This window comes from Ciconia boyciana, chromosome 8 (genome assembly GCF_034638445.1).
Source record: "Ciconia boyciana chromosome 8, ASM3463844v1, whole genome shotgun sequence".
Classification (NCBI taxonomy): Eukaryota; Metazoa; Chordata; class Aves; order Ciconiiformes; family Ciconiidae; genus Ciconia; species Ciconia boyciana.
The window spans coordinates 53,134,050-53,149,121 of record NC_132941.1 but is presented as its reverse complement, the minus strand read 5'-3'; the positions used below and the strand labels follow the sequence as shown (position 1 = coordinate 53,149,121).

General features: G+C 46.4%; 1 protein-coding gene across 2 annotated transcripts in view; it reads left to right on the top strand.

Moving 5' to 3' along the window:
• SH3PXD2A (SH3 and PX domains 2A) overlaps window positions 1-15,072 on the top strand; it is a 273,440-nt gene that overhangs the window by 30,068 nt on the left and 228,300 nt on the right. The gene's annotated exons all lie outside the window — the stretch shown is intronic.

Below are 15,072 nucleotides of genomic sequence, written 5' to 3'. Positions count from 1 at the left end.
ACTGGAGACCTAAGTGGACCGAGGGACCTGTTGCAGACAGAAATTGGTACCCCTTTCCCATAGGTGGGATTTCTCTGAACTCCTGAAAAAACCTTCAGCCTCTTTCGCCTGTCCCACTCCTTAAATCCATGGGACAGAAATGGAGCTAGTCAGCTAGAAGAGGTGTGACATTTTTCTGTTTTCTGTATTTTTGCATGCATGATTTCTCACTGTGATAGTGATTTGCTGACTTGGAGAGTTGGTGACATGCTCGCTGGCTGTGGCTCTTTGTGGTTGCAAGTTAAGAGGCGGTGCAGTTGACAGACCAAAGCCACGTGGCAGCCTCTCCAAGGAGTCCTGGCTGCTGAGTGACTGCAATCATGACCTGGCTTTCTTGCCACCGTGGAGGGGCTGCTTCAGAGCCCTCCCCGGGCTGCACGACTGGCAATGTGGCATCTGCAGCTAGGGCAGTTTAACAAGGGTTGGAAATGTATGTAGACTGCTGCAGCTGTGACAAGAAGTGAGCCAATCTGGAGAGGATTCAGTCTTCTCCAGCTGGAAGTTGGCAGGACATAACTGATGTGAGAAATGAGGGTATTGGAACAATTCATGTGTGCTGGAGTTGGGGAGATGTCAGGCTGGAGGGTTCCTGCTCATCTGCGCAAGGCTGGAAGTGCATCGTCATACTCGGTCAGGGTTGTAGGCCGACTGCATGGGCCTGTTTTTGGGAAAGCCCAAAATTATGGTGGAAGGATGGTAGTCACCAAGAGTTAGGTTTTTAACAGAGCCCGCAAATCAACAGTTGTACAAGTCCAGGGGCTGTAATTTGTCACTTCTTTGGACAAAGTGGCAAAGAGGAAGATCTTGACGGTCACAGGCTGCAAGTCAGCAACAGAGTTAAGCATAAGCTTAAATCCCATTGAAATCTCTGTAATTTAGGCTCTTTCTTGAAGTGTAGCTTGTCCTTCAGTGCCTTGGCAGGCTGAGCCTCCAAGGGATCACTGTTGTGATCTCCACAGACCATTCAGTGTCTGCCCTATGCTTTCCAGGAAGGTTTCCTCTTCTGAGGAGATGACATTTATCCATGGGACCAAAGCAAAACACTCATCATCTCAGTGTTTAGAAAATGGATAGTTGCTGGGGAGATCTTTTTTGTGACCATGGCGAACTGGAAACATCAGGCCACCATCTCACCATCAGGTGGGACTTGCTGCTGCGTTTACAAGCCATGAGGAACTTTTTGGCTGTCTCTGCGTTGCTGGTGGAGAAGCCTCGCAGGCAGCTTGGGGAAGCAGAAATCGCCTTCTGTGGAGCACAGATGACATGGGTCCCAGGCGTGCAGGCCCAGGTTTCGCTCTTGCCTATCCCATCCAGGGCGGTCCTGGGCTTGCTGAGACTCTCCTGGAGAATGCTGATGGGAGCAGTGGTTTTGCCCTGTGGTCAGCTATGTCTCAGGGCTGGTGGTTATCCTCCACTAAAACTACCAGTCAGTTCTCCAACTGGCCTCCTTTGCTTACCCACAAGAGCAATTTGGATGGTTAACAGAGAGGAGAGACTGTGGGTGTGTCTCTGGCACCCGAGCCTGTGGCTTTCTCATCTGGAAGAGCCCTTGCCTTCATTTTATTTGACTCAGTCTCTTCCCTCAAATGAGAGCAGCCATGGTGGCTGTATCAGACAGGGTTTGGTGTGTCTTGTGGGAGAATTCCTCCCTGCTTGCTGCTTCCAGTGGGACGATTTGGTTGACCTGGGAGCAGATCCCTGCACCAGATTTTTTTTTTTTTTTTTTTTTTACACCTTGTAAGCTACCCCACTGGCCTCCAGACCAAGGGATTGCCCCGTCACTGTGCCCAGGGGATGTCCAGGATATCCATTCCTTCTACCTGAAGCAGACCAGGGCAAATCCTGGAGCAAGTAGCCTGGTGGCATTGCTGAGGGCAGCCCCTCTCATTTAACAGTCTGCATCTGCTGGTGTGTGGGCAAGGGTTTATTTTTACCCGGGGACCTCATGGTGGAGAGCCAGCTCACATCAGCAGGCTGCAGACGGAGATTGTGGGGCTTGAACCCGGAGACCTTCCTTTGCACCTCGCCTTGATTTGCATGGCAGCCCATCTGCTCCTGGCACAGAGCAGTGCACGGAGGCGGATGGAAAGGGAGGCACTCTGCTAGAGCACAGGATGCTGTGGCTCTTACCAGAGCCCGCTGATAGCACCCGTCTGTGAATCGGGTGATTTTACATCCGTCTTCTTGTTGTTCCAAGGCAATGAGTGGTTTATATTTGAAGAGTATTAATTTAATGTTATTGAAGCCTTAAGAAAAGGCATAGTGGGCCAAGCCCTGCTAGTTTTGCTCACGTTTCACAGAGCTGAGGAGGGTGAGATTTGATCCTCTTTGGACATATCTCTACTCAAAGGGTGGTTGCGGGGGAGAGAAAAGAGGCAGGGGAATTACAACACTCAAAAAAAATCCTAGCTCTGCCCTGAGCCGTTTTGCAATAAGACACTTCAGGGCGTGAGTTATGATGTTGTAATTCACACCTCATGCATTTCATGGCATTCAGCCGACTGCTTCATGCCCTGTGCACGTAGCGTGAATGATTTCGGTTCAGCTTGCCCCCTGGCCGGCTCAGCCCTCAAGCAGAGATGGCTGCATGGAGGTGGCTGCAGGGCTTGGGTCTCCCTCCGCTGCTTTTTATTTTGTCTTTCCCTTTGGCAACCAAAGCTGTGGCTGTTCGGGGCAGGCCTTGCATCTCCCTAATCCAAGCTGATTTTGGTGTATCCTTACCTGTAAGCAGATCCCTGGTCCTAACAAAAAAAGTGTTAGGTACTTTAGAAGTTGTCTGCACTGCTCCTGTTACCTGCTGGAAACGTTTGGGGCAGTACGGGTTGGTGCCTGGCAGCAGCAAGCAAGGTTTGAAGCCTGAAATGGGTCAGGAAGCTGTTGAGGACATCCATCTTTTATCTCAGTCATCTTCAAATCTGCTGTGTAAGAGCAAATGCTTAGGGAAAGGATTTTCAAATCAGATCATTATTAATGAAATGACTAGCAGGAGATGCATTCATCCTGCAGCTCATTTCAGGGATGGAGTGACCCATTGGGTGGGACAAATTGCCCTTGGGTGGGACAAAAGTTATTGCTTGCTTATCTGTCTCAGAACGTTTCTGTGCCCTTTGGCCAAACTGACTGTCCAACCCATCAACCCCATGGTATGCCTGTGCCTGCGGGTGAGTTAGCAAAGCAGCTGCAAGTCGAGAGCGCTGCTCTGAACCCGGCAGCCGAGCCAAGTCAAAGAGGAAGCATCTCTTAAAAAATGCCTGTCCTCTTCCCAGGCTCCATGAGCACAAATTACTGCCTGTCCAAGGTCACTAAATGCAGGAGCTGACTTTGATCCATGCTGTGCCCATGTGGGCTGTTGGTGCGCTGGCAATCAGGCCTGGCCTGCTGTCAGGATTATTATCTTTGCATATCTGCTTCATGGTAAATTATAGTGGTGCCTCCAGCTCCTTCCTGTGTTAGCACTTCATAAACTGGAGTTTAAAATCGCTCTGGGGACCCAGGTTAAAAACTTTGAATCCTCTGAATGAGGATTGGAGTGAAATCCTCATTTTTTAAAAGGGTCTGGCACTTGGAAGCATTACATCACTAGCATTTGGACCCAGTGGCTGTGACAGAGACGTATGGTGGTCAGAAGTCCCATCAAGCAGAGCAGCTGCATCCAAAAGATGCTGTGCCAGAACTAACGTGCCCTGCAAAGATGTGTGGCTCTTCAGTGTGAGTGGGGCTGACCCAGCGAAGCTGCTTTGTGGACCGCCATGGACTGGTGGTGCTGCATCATGCGGGAGACACAGGTCAGCATCAATTTGGGCATCTGTACACCATGTAGACCTTTCCTTGCTGTACATCGACCTTAAATTCAGCCTTGTAGACATTAGATGTCTGTCTAACATAGGATCCTCCTGCAGGCAGAGGAAGAGGCACCTCCAGAGATGGATGTCTACCCTAGCCGTGTACCTAGAGAGGGATCTGAAATGAGTAGCTTTGACCAGTTTGAGATCCTGACTTCGGGATGCATAAAACTATGACTTTTTCCCAAAATCCTGCCTAGGAAATTCCTGCTGTCTCCAGATGCTGTGTGTGTTGAGTACAGCTCTATTAGTTCTTGAAAGCCTGCTGTTACAGACAGTAATTTTGCTGGGCTTTGGGTGGTCACTTAAGCAGATTTAATAGAGTTTCTCTCCATGGAACATTAATAATTCCCTTTAAGTGGCTAAGAGTGGGAGAATATTCAGGCTTGGGGATTGAAAGGAAGAGGTTTGTTTATTGTTCCAAGGTACTGTAAACCCTGAATTTGACAGAAATGTAAATGCGTACAGTCATTTTGCTGATTCATATTTTATTACTGGTTTCAATAGAACATAGAATGTAGGCATGGCCCTAAAAGGCTTATTTCTAAGGTGACAGATGCTGACTTGCAGCCGCATGCTCTCCTTCCAAAAATGAGTAACTCTTGGGGTATGTGTGGCTTGTGGCTGGGTTGCGATAGGTAAATGAGAAGGAATTAGTGTGGTCGCCATCACTGCCACCCCTGACAGCTCTGCCAGAAAGTACATTACCAAACAGCAGCATGTGTCTCCAGAGGAGATGTGGAGTTTGCTGGGGGAGGAGGCTGTGCGAGTGACAAAGCCCAGCCCAGAGTGATTGAAAATCCCTGGCGATGTTGTTCTCCCCAGCACCAAAAGGGTCCAGGCTTACGGCAGGGAGCTAAGGCGATGGCTTGTACATGATGTACATGAGCCAGGCTTGGGGACTGATTTGATGATTGTGTCCTTTGGCAGTATAGTTACAACTGCTGATGACAGCCGCATCCCCAAACCTTACATCCTTTTAGGGGCCCATCTCCTTTGCACCCTCTGTGCAGTCTGGGGAGAAGCAGGCTGGTTCGGGGGGCAGTACAGGTCAGGAGCACAACTTGGGGACTTTCTCTGGCTGCAGTACAGTCTGGAGACTCATCTCCCAACTCCTCAGCTGGGGACACAAAGTTAGACAGTGTGGCTGTCCTGTCCAGTAGCTATCCCTGTGCCCAGCAGTTAAATATATTTTCCTACCATAGGGTCCTTATATTTGCAGGTTTTAAAGGGGGAGCAATGTTTTGAGCTGAAATGCCCAAAGCACAGTATTGCTTCAGGCTGGAGAAGCATATCCTCCATATCCCTATATCCCAGCAAGGAAGAACAAAGCTTGCCCATCCGTAGAACCTGCAGCCCGGTGTGCCAAATAAATGTGATCTGGAAACCGGTGAGGATGGCTGTGTGTGTCTCTGCCTGTGTGTGGCCCAGGCTGCAAATTGCAGAGTTGGGGAGGGATGGGTTTACACTGTCCGTGATAGTCCTTTGTGTCTGGGGTGGGAGAGGGTGTTCCTGCAAGTGGGAAGGCAGGAAGCCAAGCGTGGGAAAAAGAGGGAAAAGGAGGATGATTGTGAGAAGAGTAGGAGGGAAGGAAAGGGCAGAGACAATAGTTCAACTTAGCAAAGAGGCAGTGATTGAGGGTGCGAGGATTTGGCAAAGTATCTTCCTGAAAACCCTGAAGTTCCACAGGAAGAAGGTAATTTTGTGTTTAATTCAGTGCTGTGCCCTGACGGGGGGGGGGAGGGGTCTGTCCCATGCAGGACTCTTGCATCATTTTCCTGCCTTGGCCAGAAGCACTGAGGGGTATAAGGAGGGCTCTCCACATTTGCTTCCTTTTTGGCATTTCGCAGTGAAATTCGGGTGTTCTTTGCAAGACTAGGACACACAATCATTTTCTTCTTTCACTCTTCTCCCCACAAGAAACTTGGATTTCTCCTAAGCCTGAAATCAAAGGTCACTGCAATGAAAGACACTTTTCCCAGTGACTTCAGCGTTGCATCTTTCTGGGGTTGTGGAAATTTGTTCCCTTCTTTCCAAGAGTTGGTTTCACATTGTCAGGATTGTGCTGTAGAGATCAAGTACATTCAGTCTTACATAAAATGGTCATGCAGATGATCTACGTGCATTGCATGTTTGTTGAACAGTGTTTACATTTTGAGGATAGGTCCATTTTTCAGTCACTCTTCTAGCATTTTGCAATTAAAGTGCAAATAGTCATCTATCAGCGTGTTATGCTGGCAGTTCTGTGATGCTTTGCTTGTTGATCAGTTGATTTCACCTCAAGTTTTATCCTTCAGTCGTGCACGAAAAATGTAGTTGTGCAAACTGTATAGAAATTAGAAGAGTTTTTTCAGAGCTGTTTTTTGTCAAGGATTGTAGATCACACTCAAAGTACTGTACCCCTCAGGTCTGGCTTTGTGAATCCGAGGGTCTCTTGGTTTACATGAACTTTTTGTTTCCCTCTACTCAAAATGAGAAGAAAAAAAAAATTATCCCACTATTCTATGGCAAAATCCCAGGAGAATTTCCATTATTTGGACTAAGAATGTCCCAGAGCTTTGTCATTGTTCTGGAAGGGCCTGGAGGAGTTTTGCTCCCTTTCCCAGGCCCTTGCTTTGCTTTGCCAACATTGCATCTGGGGGTCATATGTAAGGTTACAAATCAAAGCCGGAAGATTTGCATGCTAATATAAACTACATGCAAGTGTTGGTGCAGAGCAGGAATCCTGAACTTGAGAAGCTCAAAGGGAGGTTGGGTTTTAGCAATGCCTCTATACAGTTGTGAGGCTGACTGCACAGGGAGTTTTTGTCATTTGAGTAAGTAAAGCTACGCACCTACAGCATGCAGTAATCTGCTCTGTGCCCGTACATGAAACAGGGTCAGCAGTATCATGGTGTACTCTGTCTTCATGTGGCCACAGGCTGTATATGCTCTAAGTACTGTATACATGCTCCATAGCTGGGAAAACACATCAGTACAACCCTGCTGGTACAATGTAGATGGGCCCTCGTTCTCAGAGCAGAAAGAAAGGTACTTGGAGAAATCTCCCACAGGCACAAATAACTCTGTGCAAAGATGTGTGAGATTTGGTGTTAACTGGAGAACAGTGATTTTCAGACTGTATTTTCTCTCTCTGTGTCTCACCAATCTTGATGGATTTAACACAGTAGCAAGCAGGTTCTTGTTAGTTCTCATTTGTCCAAGCTATTCTTGTATCCCTGGCCTCAGGGCACTCAGTGACAAAAATCTCTTTGACTTAAATATGAGCAGAGCTCTACATCCCCCAAGTCAATTCTTCATGCGCCAGAATCAGTTCGGCTGCTTCTCTCTTGAGTGTCTCTGATTTGGCAGCATCCTTCCGATATTTTAGCAATCCCGCTTTCACGTGAGGTTTGATTCAGAATTGTGAAGGGAATAAAACTCTTCCCCTTGGCTTCCGTGGGTCTGATGACTCTGTAATGGCAGTCAAAAACAGATGCAGGCTGTACCCATTTGAACCAGGGCTGAATTTAATTCACAGACATTACCCTCATCTGAATGGTGACAGCACCGACCGGACAGCAGAGTGATCTCTGATAGCTGAAGCTAGAAGGATATGTTGTAAACTAAGGAGGGATTTTAAAGGAACTCATAGCTGGCCTCAACACTTATTAAAATTAATTTCAGTGGGAGTAGGATGAAGCCAGTTTTGATTCAACTTTTAAAATCCGTTCCTGTGGAGAGAATAAGGGCAGGGGAATGAAATTATCTTCATTTTTAAAAATAATTTTTAAAAGCACGATGTCCCCTTTGTGTCTATCCTTTACCATGCAGCCATGAGAATTGACTGGCTAGAGGGACCTCCACCTCACTTCTGCATCCAGCACTGGCACTGAGGACTTCTACATTGAGCCAGACTCTTCAAGGTTGATGTTTCTTTTCAGAACAACTTCAACTACAAATCAGTTTCTAAAACCAATTGAGTGCAATTGATGCAATTTTTGTATTCAAAATCTTTCAGTGAAACTTATTTGAAGGACTTGAAATTCGAATATGAGAGGGTCTATTTTGTCTGTTGATTGTTGCTTTTCCCAGTTCTCTTTCCATTTTTGGAAGGACCTTCTCTTCTTTCACTAGGACATTCTCATATTTTGGGGTCCTCATGAAACACCAACCACCTGCTGGGGAGCAAGACACAAGCACTGAGTTAAAATAGTTTATAATTCAGGTGAGATCCAGATTTAAGAGGCAATAAGCCGAGAACTTTTTACCTTCAAGTGCAGCTGGATTATTTTCATTTGCTTGCCATAGACAGTCTCTTTCAGACCCAGGTGGGGCATTTCAGAAGGCCATGAGGGAGCCAGGTTTCACAGAGAGCCTGTATGTTCTTATTTCCATTTTACATTTGTCACTCTGCTATTCTAATGCTCTGTAGGCTTAGATGTTGTGTTTTCTAATAGTCAACTCTTAAATGGCAGAAACTCAGTCCTGTGGTTATTCTCCTTCACAAATAGTTCCATCGCACTTGGAAAGTAAATGCAGGTGGATAGAAACAGATTGGAAACAGAATATGAGTCCACATTGTACTCTGCACAGATGCTCTCCCTCCCTCATGCGCATATGTAAATCTAATGGGTGGATATTCTCCCCTTCCCTTGTCTGCTCTTTCCTTGCAGAGAAGCTGCTATTCTGCTTCCTGAAGCTGGGAGGTGGTAGCAGGGAAGCGACCTGTTTCTTATTCTCTTTCCATGAGCTCCGGTTATTGGATATGTTGGAGATAAGATAGAAGCCTTGACAGGTCTTTGACGCAACCCAGGATATCAGTTAAAAAACAAACAAAGCCCTGCTAATGCAACACAGATATTGCATGTCTGCAAGAATTAGACACATCATATTCTGCTCACACACCCCTAAGAATAAAGTTAAATGAAGTAATCAAACAAGTCCGGCAAGAGGCTTGAAGGTGGTTTGTAACCAAGCTGCAGGGCTCCCAGCTGTTCCAGTTCTGCAGCTCTCTGGTCAAGTTATTGTCACAGATCATGGGTGCAAATTCCACTTTTTACCTTTTTATGCCTCTCATGGCCATGCAAATGACCATGCAAAGACATATAGTAGGGAGGTTTTTCCCCTTTTGGCTTATTGCTGTGATTGCTTGGCACTTGTTAGCATCTTCTTAGCAGGAACGTGCTGTGATGTCCTGAAGTCAGTGCTTAAAAAAATGGCGAATGCCAGAACTTGAGGGGTGAAGATGAGACTAAATAGAAATTCGAACCACAGACTTTGAAGCCTCATCAATGTATGAGAAAAATATGGGAGGCTAAGTATTGTCTTACTCAGCCTGCGTAAACACGATGAGCTGGATTTGTCATTCAGACACAACCCTGTTACTTGTCTGGTCCCTACTCCCGAAGCTGGGAAACCTGCAAAAACATCTAGCCAGGTGCCTCCACACTCAATTGAGCTCCTCTTCCTGTGTTCCCAGGGGCCTCTGCTGGCTGGCTGGAGGCAGTTGTTTGCTATTCTCATTTGTGTTTAATTACCAGGATTTGGCAAAGAGAAATGGATTTCACCCTGGTTAATTCTCCACTAGGAGGAAGGTCTGTGCCCATAAAGGATGCAGTAGTGGTGGCGTTTTCTAAACTGGAAGGGACCCAGTTTGAGTCTCAGAGTATGGCTGGATTCAGAGCTAGAAATGAGTTTATTTTTCTTGTACACAGAACAGATTCAATGTGATATGGCTGAAAAGAGAAGCAACGTTAATCCTCTTGCATTGCTGTTCAGAGCGGAAACAAGATCCACAAAAGAAAACAGTGAGGGAAGGAAAACTCTCCTATCCTTTTGCCCCCCCCCCCCCCCCCCCCGCAATATGTTTAATTAGACTGTAAATTAGCTTGCAAATTGTGATGCAAACTAGAATTGCCTGTCCTGCTTAAATTGCCTGTGTGATGGCTGCTCACAGATGGGAACTGGCGAATGCCAGGGCTGTCCAGTTTATTCCTTCCAAGCATACTGTAACTCTGCTTTGCTTCCAAAACTTAGGTACGTGCAACATTTGTCCATGAGACTCGTGGGCCGTTTTGGCTTTTTCTCAGTTACATTTCCTCTGTTGGTAATGGAAAGGCGAGCCGGGTAGAGGGATGTCCGTGAAACCACATCTGCTTCATGAAAAAGCCAGACACCCCGCACCTGCGTGCCGCCTGCATCAGCCCCCATGCTCGGGACTGCTGTAAGACACCCTGCCACAGCGGCAACCGCCCCGCAAGAAGCTCTCCTGTTTCGGGCTGCTTAGGTTTCATGTTTCTTCCAAGCCTCATCTCTGTTTCTCAGCTCACTCTTCAAATTCCTGGGGTGAGAACAGCTCCAGACTGGGGTTGAAAATAGCCCTTCCTTGGCCGTGTCCCAGCTGAGTTGTGGTCCCTCAGAGACCATCATGCTGAAAGGTGACATCATTGCATGGCACCGCTGGTGGACTCGCCACAGGCTCGGGGCTGAGGGTCTGACTTCATCTCTGCGGGAATTTCCCAGGTCTGGCAGTGCTTTTCAGGGCCTTTGGGATGCTGGTGAGCTGGGCAAGGAGCCTGCGTTTCGCTCGCTGGATCCAGAGTCGAATGTGAACTTCCCAAAAGTCTGGGTGCGATCCAAGCCAAGGGAAGGCATAGGTGATGTGTGCAAGAGGAGGGGTTGTATTCTCTGTGCTTGTTCCTGGGGCATTTTACTCTCTCTGCTGCCATGCTGGCCCTTGTATAGGGCAGGAATTGTCCTGGTATAAGGACACTGGGGGCCCTCCCTCCTAGGAAATCCTGGCTACTGGTGCCAGCATCTTGTGGGGTGAAAGAAGGTCCCTAACGTCAACCGCGCCGCTTCTGGAAGGCGAGCAGCTTTGCTGCTTTGACCTTGTGGGTACTGAAAGTGCTGTCTTTAGGCTGTTATCATTCCAAATCTGGGTCTGGGCCAGCACTGATTTTTTGCTCGTCAGAATATCCTTGATGTTAAAATGGTTATGCAAACAGTAAGTCAGTGCAGTGCCTGTACTCCGGTAATTTAGGGCACGGATGCATATTGACTTTGTGGAGGGCTGCCGCAGTTTGAGCTGTTTTAATGTAAACTCCACCAGCAACACGAACCAGCTGAAATTGCCGCAAGCCTTGCGGGAGTTGGGCTGACTTTGTGTGGAAGCGGACCAGGGAGTGTTCACATGCTGAGCTGTGCTGGTGGAAACTTTCCAGCTCACAGGCAGTGATAGCATCTGAATATGAGGGAAAACGAGTATCTATTCCAACTCAATCATGATTCACTGGAGGACAAACATCCAACACTTTAATACCAGACTTTGAAGAAGCTGACATTCTCCAGGATAAAAGGGGCTATCATGATGGTATCTGCATACAAATCACACCATAGCCTTGTTTTTTTGCATTCATAAAACTTTCTTAATAGCTAGTATTTACTGTAATTACATATTAAAGGTTAACAGCACCCTCTGTTATGGGTGCAGGCGTCTTTCTAGTCTCTGCTCTGCAATTTTGTCTTTGCCAATAGCTCGTCTATTTGTGGATGTTCTTATCTTGGTCTCATCAGACTGCTCATTTCAGGCATTTATCTTCCACTCCAGCTCATCTGGCTGTAGAAAACAAAACATTAGCCTTTAAAAGGCCACTTGAAAAATCAGTTACATGAGAATAACCTGAATTCTTTACCACTGGGTTTTGTGCCAGCTGGAACTGTATATTTTCCATTGAAAACAAGACATTCAATGATAAAGCCATGCACAATGACATCTGAGTGAAGGCTTTTTGTAGTAGGAAGTCATCTCTCCTCATCGCTTGTTGTAGGTGGTAAAGGGAGAGCAATAACTTCAGTTTGCAATACATTTTCTGCTCTGTGGTGGGTAAAATGGAAGTTTCCCAGAGCTAGAGTTAAACAATAATTAGGAGCTGATAAAATCCCCCTGATGTCCTGCACCTTCTTTCATGCAGCATGAATATTAAGAGCTGCTTATCAAGCTCAGTTCCTGATTAGTATTCTCCGGTTTGTACAGGCCCACTTCTTGTTTCTCTGAAGAAGCATTTATTTTAAAATATGTAATAGACCAAAAAAAGACTGGATTTGTGAAATAAAAATTGAACATTCTTAGTGGCTGGAGCATCCAGTGATTGTGCAGTAAGTTGTTTGTAATTTGTACTTCAATTATTATTTATTCCTAAGGACTTTTTTTTGTTAAGGATTTTTAAGGTGAAGCATTTGCAGCTGCATTTTTACTTCTTTAAGGTCATAAACATGGCAGATACGTGAAGCAGGTCTTTTTACCACAAGTAATTAATTATTGTAGTAATTTGTAATTTGCAATCATGATTAAAGTTTAATTCTGTGCATGTAGGGACTGCAGGAAAACACTGTACTTACAGGGAAGAGTTTGCTCCGAGCCATGTAAGATGCTTTGATTTTTATCTTCTTTTATCAAGAAGCAGCGTGCAGAGGACCTGGGACTCTCCCATGGGCAGGACCAGCTGTGTGCTAGAGCGATGGCTCGCGTGGCTCAGTTTTGGGGAGCTGTGGGATGCCACAGAAAGCCCTCCCTTGGCTCTGCAGGCAGCCGTGAGAGCGATACTGGGCCTGCCGGGCGTTCAAGCGTGGGACGGCTCTCTATTTATCTGATGTTTCCTGCTGCCTCCTTGTCCCGTTGCATTTGCATGACCTCAGGCTCCCCCAGGACTGCTTTTCTCATTCTCCCCTGGGATATCGTTGATCGCTTTCACAGTGACCCATTTTAAGATCTGAGCAAAAAAATGACGAGGTAAGCTGATGTAATGTTTGCTGCCCATGAAAATGTTATGAGTTCGACTAAGGCAGCAGAAGCTAATAATCACCAAACTCTGATCTCTGAGGGAGAGAAATGTGATATCTAAGGCTTTTGAAACCTCTAGACTTCGCTTTTAAAATCTGGCATTTTACAGAACTTTTTCAAGCAAACAGTTATTCCCTATTATTTTAAATGGCAGCTTTCAAGAAGCAATTTGATTTACGCAAACAAGCAAAGAAAATCAATAATCATTTCAGATTTTGCACCTGCGTCCCACCAAGCAGATTTTGATCCCATTCGTTTCTCACTTCACAGAGCTCCAGGTTATGATTAAAAGGCTTTTCTTGCTCCTGCTATGGTCTTCCCAGGAAATAAAGTCAGCGTATCCGCATGCTGCCCGATTCATCACTTGCTGAGCTTGAAGAGACCTAAGGCTCAAAAGGATGTAATTGCTGTTTTAAATGTGCAGCAAAATCCTGGCTTGACTGAAGTCAGTGGGAGCTTCATTCCCGCAGAGCCTGGATTTCAGAGCAGGGGCCGTATCTGCACCGTGCAGTGGGGTCCTGCTCCTACACCCGCTCGCTGCACCAAACACATTCAACCTCTTGCCCAGAATATCCCTTCCTACCCAGCTCTGCCCCGGCTCGTGTGATGGGGGTGTTGTGCTGCTTACTGCACCACTGAACGATGCTGGATTCTTAAAGCAGGGTTAACTCCTGTCCAGACTAGTTCTCGATCAAGCAGACTTGCAGGCTGTTAAAAATTTCAAGGACACGCAGTTTTGTGGGTTGTGAAAAGTAGTATGGGGAAGCCAGAAGTGCCATGAAATTCAAAAAGCCTGGATGTCTGTGGCATATGCATTTTGTTTCTAGCTTCTGTAGAAAAGATGCATAATTAAAGAAAAAATATAATCTTTATTTGCATGTACAATATGTTTCTCCTATCCCTGTCTTGTCCCCTTTGTGAGAACCCGGAGCCAGAATTACAGTATCTGAAGTTGCTTTTGGATCCCAGTCAGCTCCCATCTGTCATGATCTGTTTTTAATCGAATGGGTTTTCCATCTGAAAGTAGCTGTTGGATAGAGAACGAGTAGAAATATTTGTGTTGTGAATTAGCCCAGAGTGAAGCTACAAACTTCCCCCCCCCCCGCCTGCCCCACAACAAACACATGGAAAAATATTCTTCAGTGTAGTGTGGCTGGCCTGAAAATTGGCAACAGCAGCTTCCTTCCCAGGCTCTGACTCCTCTGGCTTGTCTGCGTGGGTAAGGTGTTTAAAGGGGACCTGAAAACTTCATGTATGCAGTCTTACCTCCCCTTCATGAAGCAGGACAGTGCTGGTGTCACCCTTGCATATATGGGTACTGCAGGAGGGAGGTTGTGTGGCTTTGTTTTCCAGGAGAAATATGAGACACAGCAGAGGAATAACCTGGGTTTGCCGAGAGTCATGCTCTCACCCCTGGGCAGTCTTTCCTTTGCCAGCCTCGATGGTCTCTGCTCTGGTGGGAACAGCAGATAGGTTTGATGTGATAACTGAATCAAATTCAGGCTCTTAGTCCTTACCCTCAGTGCTCTGTGAAAGGCCCCAGATCTCCTTAACAGTCTGTGCTCAGCATGTCCAATTCTCAAATACCATGAAACTGGGCTGCAGGAGACTGAGAACAAACTGCCTTGGGGACTGAACGTGGTTGTAAGAAGCAGAGAGGAAAGTGAGGCTGCAGGGCCTCCATGGTTTCCAGGACATCAGATGACACCTCTCTCCTACTGGGAAAGAAGAAGAAGAGAAAAATCCCTTGGTCCTTGGAAAAGCATTGTTAAGACTGTTCTTTAACATCCCTCCAGGGGTTTTAATGCAATACCTTTTATCATTAAAAGCACAGAAGCAATTACCCTGCATCAGCACCGTGGAAGATGGGCTAGTGTCCTGGGGGAGATGGAGAAGAGGGTAATGCTTATCCATCCCCCATTGCTGGAGACAGAGAGCTTCATGTCTGCATCCATGGCAAAAGGGAGAGCTCCTGCTGCAGCGCTGGGGCTGAGGGAGGAGGGATGCTTTCCTGTTTCCTCTACCAGATTCTTATCTCACTCCATTTGTGAAACCTGGAAATTGCTTTAAAGACCCAGGAGCTGGGTCCGTGACAGCTAGCTGTCATTTCCATTACATTGGCATTGCGTAGTCACCCTCAGTGGTCACCCTTGATGGCTCCATCCTGTGTTTGCTGAAGTCTTCTTGTATCTGTCATCAAGGCAGCAGGACCAGCATTTGTCCTGAAGGCCAGTGTATGACAGAGCAGAATCTGGCTCATTTTTTCCTTTTTGTTTAAAATGTTTTGGAGGTACTAGGGTCAAAAGGAAACACTTGTGTGTGTTATATATATATATATGTATATATATATATATGTATGTATGTATG